The sequence below is a fragment of the Cricetulus griseus genome, chromosome 2 (genome assembly GCF_003668045.3).
Source record: "Cricetulus griseus strain 17A/GY chromosome 2, alternate assembly CriGri-PICRH-1.0, whole genome shotgun sequence".
Taxonomy (NCBI): Eukaryota; Metazoa; Chordata; class Mammalia; order Rodentia; family Cricetidae; genus Cricetulus; species Cricetulus griseus.
This window is the reverse complement of record NC_048595.1, coordinates 350,302,602-350,308,713: the sequence shown is the minus strand read 5'-3', so window position 1 is coordinate 350,308,713 and position 6,112 is coordinate 350,302,602. Positions and strand designations below refer to the sequence as shown.

Genomic DNA, 6,112 nt, shown 5'->3' with positions numbered 1-6,112 from the left:
GTCACAATTAAGTCATTCATGTTTCCAATTTCTTCTTCTATTTTCAAGCCATCTATGTTAACACTGTACAAAGTTCTAACTCTCTGAATTTTGATATTTCCCATCCTTACCATGGGAGAAATTTAATATTGCTTAGGTCTCTCTTTAAGTACTGAGTTAATGGGTGTCTCACCAATTCACTGACTTTTCAGTTTGTCTACTGCAGTGGTGACTATAATGGCAGTGGCAGTGGTGCTCAGAGCCATGGTGTGCCGAGGCTGGAGTGCATTGGCTAACATGATCTCCTGACATGCCTTGAATGCCAATTTTTGTTTTTTGCCAAGATGTTGTACTTATCAGTAAAAACTTCAAATCAGATATTGGGGTGAAAACGTGCTAGATCGGAGAAGCCAAGAAACAACCAGCTGACCTTCCCGTTTGGCTGGAGATCCAGCAAGGAAGTTCTCTCCACATACTCTAAAATAATAAAGTTTGTTATGTATGTGATTACTGAGATTTGAGGTTAAAAGATTTTCTATAGATGTCCCATTAAGAGGTGAGACCTTCGAAGTTTCTTATTGTCTTCATAACAACTAGATGTATGTTTCTGAGTTAAATGATAGTTGCTGCTACTGCAGCAAGAAGTTTCCTGATGCACAATTGTATGGTTGAACTCCACCATAGTAGAAATGTTTGAATTTATTAGAATGGAAGGTATAAAAGCATTAATTGCCCATGTAATTGAAAATTGTTGGAAAGCACTAGTAAATGTAGATTATGTGCAGACTTTTAAAGGATTAAAATTGAGGTTTGAACAAGGAACAGAAAGGCAAGACATCCCTAAACTTGACAGCATGAGGTCCATCTTGAAGAATCATCGATATCGAAGAGATGCCAGAACACTAGAAGATGAAGAAGAGATGTGGTTCAACACAGATGAAGATGACATGGAAGATGGAGGAGCTGTGGTGTTTCCATTTGACGAAACTAAGAATGATGATGATATCATGGATGTAATGAGTAAATTCCATGGAAAGGAAGAAATAGAAAGAAAGTGAAGAAAAAGAGGTGCTTCTGAAAACTAATCTTTCTGGAAGGCAGAGCCCAAATTTCAAACTTTCCCTGTCCAGTGGGACAAAGAGTAACCTCAGCAGCCAGTTGTCCACAGCAAGCCTACCTGACTCTCCAGGGTCACCTGGGTCCCCAGGATCTTCAGGCTGTCCTGAATCTGTCCCTAAGAGTATATCTCAGAAGGCAGCTATTACCACAAAGGGAGGACTCCGTTGGTCTGGTAGATTATCCCGATGGTGATGAAGATGATAATGAGGATGAAGACAAGGAAGACTTGATACCTCTGTCAAAGAAAGCAAAATAATAGCAACTGCATGTGATCAGTACCTGTTGACAAAACTGGTTCTTGATCCCTCCCTCCTACAAAATCCACATCAAAGCCAAGTTATCTCTTTTGAGTGACTTACAAAATCAGCAGCACACTGGACTTGGGCTCATCAAGTGTCAATTCAATGGAGCAGGTAGAGGGGATTCTGTGCAGTCAAGGGGAAGACACAAGCCTGTGAGCTCTCCAGCTTGGACCACACATTGCCCTTTTCTCAGGGAAGGAAATGGAAATAAAAAGCCATCAGGGCAGTGGTTTTGTCAGTGTAACTCTGGATTGACTAGTCAGTTGCTACAATCAGAACTTGATTTCTAGGACCACATTTGAGACTTATGGTCTTTCTGCCATAGTTCCTCACTAGTATAGAATGCCAGCAGTTTCTTTGTATAAAAAGACCTGCCTTTAAAATCGTACATTCTGAACATTTTAGTCAAGCTACAACATGTTTGGAAAACCTCTGTCGGGAGGGGCAAAATAAAGTATCCTTTTTTTTTTAATCTGTTCCCTTTGCCCTTCAAACTGTAGATTTTTTTAAGGTGGGGATTTGTCCCTACTTGATTAAAGATTGAGTGGAATTCAAAAAAAAAAAAAAGAAAAGAAAGAAAAAAAGAAAAAATCAAAGGTTTTTATTTTTTCCTTTTTACATAACAATAGCACTAGGATTATGAGAATACCACCTGACATGAGTCCAGAAACTCAAAACATGTCCTCCGATTTGCCAGGCAAGCATTTTATTAACTGAGCTCTCTTTTCAGTACTTGCAAATTATAATTATGATAAACATTGTGAGATCTTACACCTTATTTCATTTTACTTGTTATTTGTGCCCAATGTATCCATTCTGTACATAGTAAACACCTATCTCATAGCAGCCATCTGAGTTATTAGAACATAATATCATCCATCGAGGCACCATCGTTTCTGTGTTCCAGTAATGCTTCTACGGTGACAGGTGTCTATCACATTGCAAATATTGCTTATTTATTTGAATCTCAAGAAAAAGTCCTTATACTACATCATATAACAATGAGCACTGGGGCATTACATAAAATTTTGAGAGACTACAGTCAATGATTTTCATAACAATGTATTATGGTAAGTTTTGTTCATTGTCATTAGCTGTTATTATTTTGTATGACTATTTTGAAAAGTCAACTCTCTTAAGTCTGTATATATTAGAAAATCTTCTTTTATTGTTAAAAATCTTAAGTATTTTCCATTTTACCAAAATTTTCAAGTTTTCAAATATCTTAGAATTTATTCCTCTCCTGTACCATATGTAGCTTTTCTCTTATATATTTATGATATGATATTTTGTATTAATTTCAATACTTATAACTTGTCCATTCTTAAAGTATTATGGTATTAGCATCTCTATTTTTATTATGGAACATTGTACATTTATGAAATCCGGCAAAGATAGCATGTGCTATTTCTCAATACACTTCATTCATTCCAAGCTGGTCATTTCCTTTCTGTTAATGATTTAAAGCCCTCTGGCAAAAGCAATCTAGGAAGGAAAGGATGGAGTTTGGCTTATACAACTTGGCCCATCATTAGAGGAAGTCAGGGCAGTAACTCAAGGCAGGAATCTGAAGCACAAACAGTGGAGAAATCCTGTTTGCTGGCTCACTGCGAGCTCATGTTTATCTCCTGTTTCTGTGTGGTTTGGAGTAGCTGCTGGGAGAATGTTGCTATCTGCCATGGCTAAAATCATTTATATCAACTAACAATCAAGAAAATATCCCACAGACAGGACTGCAGATCAGTCTGTCTTGAAAACTCACTCCATTGAGCCAACCTTCACAGGTGATGCTATCCTATGTCAAGTTGACTGTCAAAGATAACTAGGATACTTAAGTTTTTGACAACTTAGCAAAGCCATCACCTTAAAACATAAACTCTGATTCCTAATCTTAAATATATCACGTGAATATAAAGCACACTCCTGCCTTTTATTTAATTTATTGAGAGATGTTTTTGTTCTTTCATTACCTTTCTTTTCATTTATTCTATGTGTCTTTTCCATCGAGTACCTTGATCCCATTCATTTCCCTGTCATTTTGCATCCATCATCTGCCCCTGGGCACCCCTCCCCCAAACAAAACAAAGTTTCAGAGGAAAAAAAGTGAACATATTAAAAAATCTTGTCATGGAAACTGAAGTATGACAGACTGAGTCACACAGTAGACCCCTTTTTCCATTGGTATTTACTTGCAAATGTTCATTGAAAACAGTCATGGGTATGGTTCAAGGCCTCTGGTTTCTACTGCATTATCGATACCTGCACTGGAACTCTTGGATATCCTGTTGTAACCCTGTGTTGTAGAGGTCCAGCAGGTTCATGACAGGTTCCTTCACATGCTCCAGCAGATCACAGATTGGGTGGATGCTGGAGAGGGCTAAGATATACCCTGCTTCTGGGTGGGCCTGTGCAGCTGCAGGGTTGGTCTGTCCCCTTGTCTCCCCCTGTAGTCACTAACAGGGTGAGCTCTCCTTCATTGCACAGGCTAATTTACCTCTTGAAGCAATAAGCTAGGAGTGTGGCCAGTTCTCCTGCTTTCATGCTCTCAGGGTAGGTTTTGCACACCTACAGCATTAGGACCAGCTCTATTATGTAGTCCTGGTAAGGTACAGGGGCTCCTCTCCTGAGTGTAGCAGCAGGTGAGGGGTAGGGAAAGCCCTCCAGATCTTATACTCCAAGGCCAGCTCCTGCCCTGTCTCAGGCAGTGATAGGCAGGAGGTGGGGCAGAGGGCATCTGACTTCTGCCCATGCTGCCCCATAACAGATGACTAATGGAGACAGCTCTCCTTTGCTCATAATATCAGGGCTGGGTAACCCTCACTTCTAATAACCAGGCAGCTCTGATGTGAGGTGTAGGGCCATTTCTTGAGTCTGACAGTTGGTAAATGGGAGGGGCAGCTCTCTAATCTGTTGCAGGTGGTAAGGGCATCTCTCACCCACCCATACCACTACATGACAGCCAAATAGGGAAGTACAGGAAATTATGAAATGATATTAACAACTGAGCAAAACCAGATTCCTACAGTGTAAATCCAAATCCTGTAGCTCAGTGTGCAACCTCTGGGACTCACTCACTGTGTCAGTTTCTAGGCTTCCAAAGGCTTGGGCAGCTATCCTGCTTTAGCTTTGCCATCTGTAGCTCAGACAGCTTGTCCAGTAGACTTAGGTCACTTCTCCTTCACACGTGCTGCTGACTTTGACAGAGGTCCCATGTTCTCCACAATGGAAGGGTGTCTATTGGAAGTTAAACAGCGCTTTCATCAGTGAACTCCCCTGACCTCAGCAGAGTGATTCCATCCAAGCACTGCATCCATGATGCCTCCAGCCTTTCAGACCAGTACAAACTGGGAAAATCTGAAATGCTGTTTGCCCATTTCTTCTGTTGGCTTTATAAGCATCTCTGTGTACAGACTGGGGGCTCATTTCCTGTTTTCCCCAATTAGTCCAGATTTCACTTCATTGGTGAACTACATTTATTTATTTAGTCTCAGGTCATCATCATCCCATTGCTTCACATAAGTGGTGCTGAGATGTTGTTAGCCACAGCTGAGTTATCATTCCTAGTTTCTCAGGAAATACAAATCCTTAGCTAGCAAGTTACACAAATGGCCCTAAATCCTAATTATGAATTTAGGTCTCCCTTCTTTCTGAAACCTCATGAACTATCCCTCAATAGTCTCTATTTATCTCAGGATGTCTGTCTTTCAAGCTCAAAGAACAGTTCATTAGGCTTTGGGTACTAAGTCACTTTTGTGACACAAATTTGCAAAATCCTTCTCCAGTCTAGGAACAGCAGTCAAATGCATGAAAAACAAACAAACAAACAACAAAAAACAAAAATCCCAAAAAACAAACATACAAACATAAAATACAAGGTCCCCTTCATTCTATCAAAACCCAACTCCTGGAACAAACTGTTATTCTAGATTTCTTTTCTTTTGGTATGATATAACCCAGAAAAAAACACAACTTCCATCTTAGGGGAAGCAAGTATTTATATGGCTTGTATTTCCAGATCACAGTCCATTATTAATAAAAGGCAGGCAGAAATTCAAGGCTGAAATTTAAGTAGGTACCATCGAAGGACATTCATATATATGGCTCTTTCGGTTTCTCACAATTGCTTATGTGTGAAGCTTTTCAGTGATGCAGTTCCTGGATTCCCTAATATACTTGTAAGTAAGGCCAGATGTATGTTCTTCTAAATAATCTCAATTACTAGTTTACACAGATGGTATGGCTTTTAGTCTATTTTTAAGTGTCCCATATGGGACAAATAAACATTTATTCACATTTCCCCCTGGAAAGTCAATATTTTTGTTTATTTAGCTCAAATAGTCTAGATAGTACAGTCTATGGTTATATATTACCAATATCCCCTTTCTTAAATTCTCTCTCTTGTAACCGTGGAATAATAGAAATGTTAAAATCTACCTTCCAAAATATTGTTTAGTATTTTCCATGTCTTCTTGACACTTATATGTAGTTTTAAAATCATGTTCTATAGCTGAAAATATTGTCTGTATTTGTGTTCCACTGAGCATTTGAGACACTTTCTTGGAAGTGCTGTGGCCTCCCTATTTAATATGAACAGTTTTTCTAATGCTTTCTCAGAATTTGCTGTGAAGTTGTGATCACAGAAAGGAATGAAGATTTGACTTTTTGTATTTCTATTTTAAATATGCTATTAAATTTGGAAGTCACACACACAC

The 6,112-nt window shown here is 39.0% G+C and overlaps 1 pseudogene; it reads left to right on the top strand.

Annotated features, from left to right (window-relative positions):
* Window positions 1-653: 653 nt before the first annotated feature.
* On the top strand, window positions 654-1,354 carry LOC103162841 (annotated as a pseudogene).
* The last annotated feature ends 4,758 nt before the right edge of the window (window positions 1,355-6,112 follow it).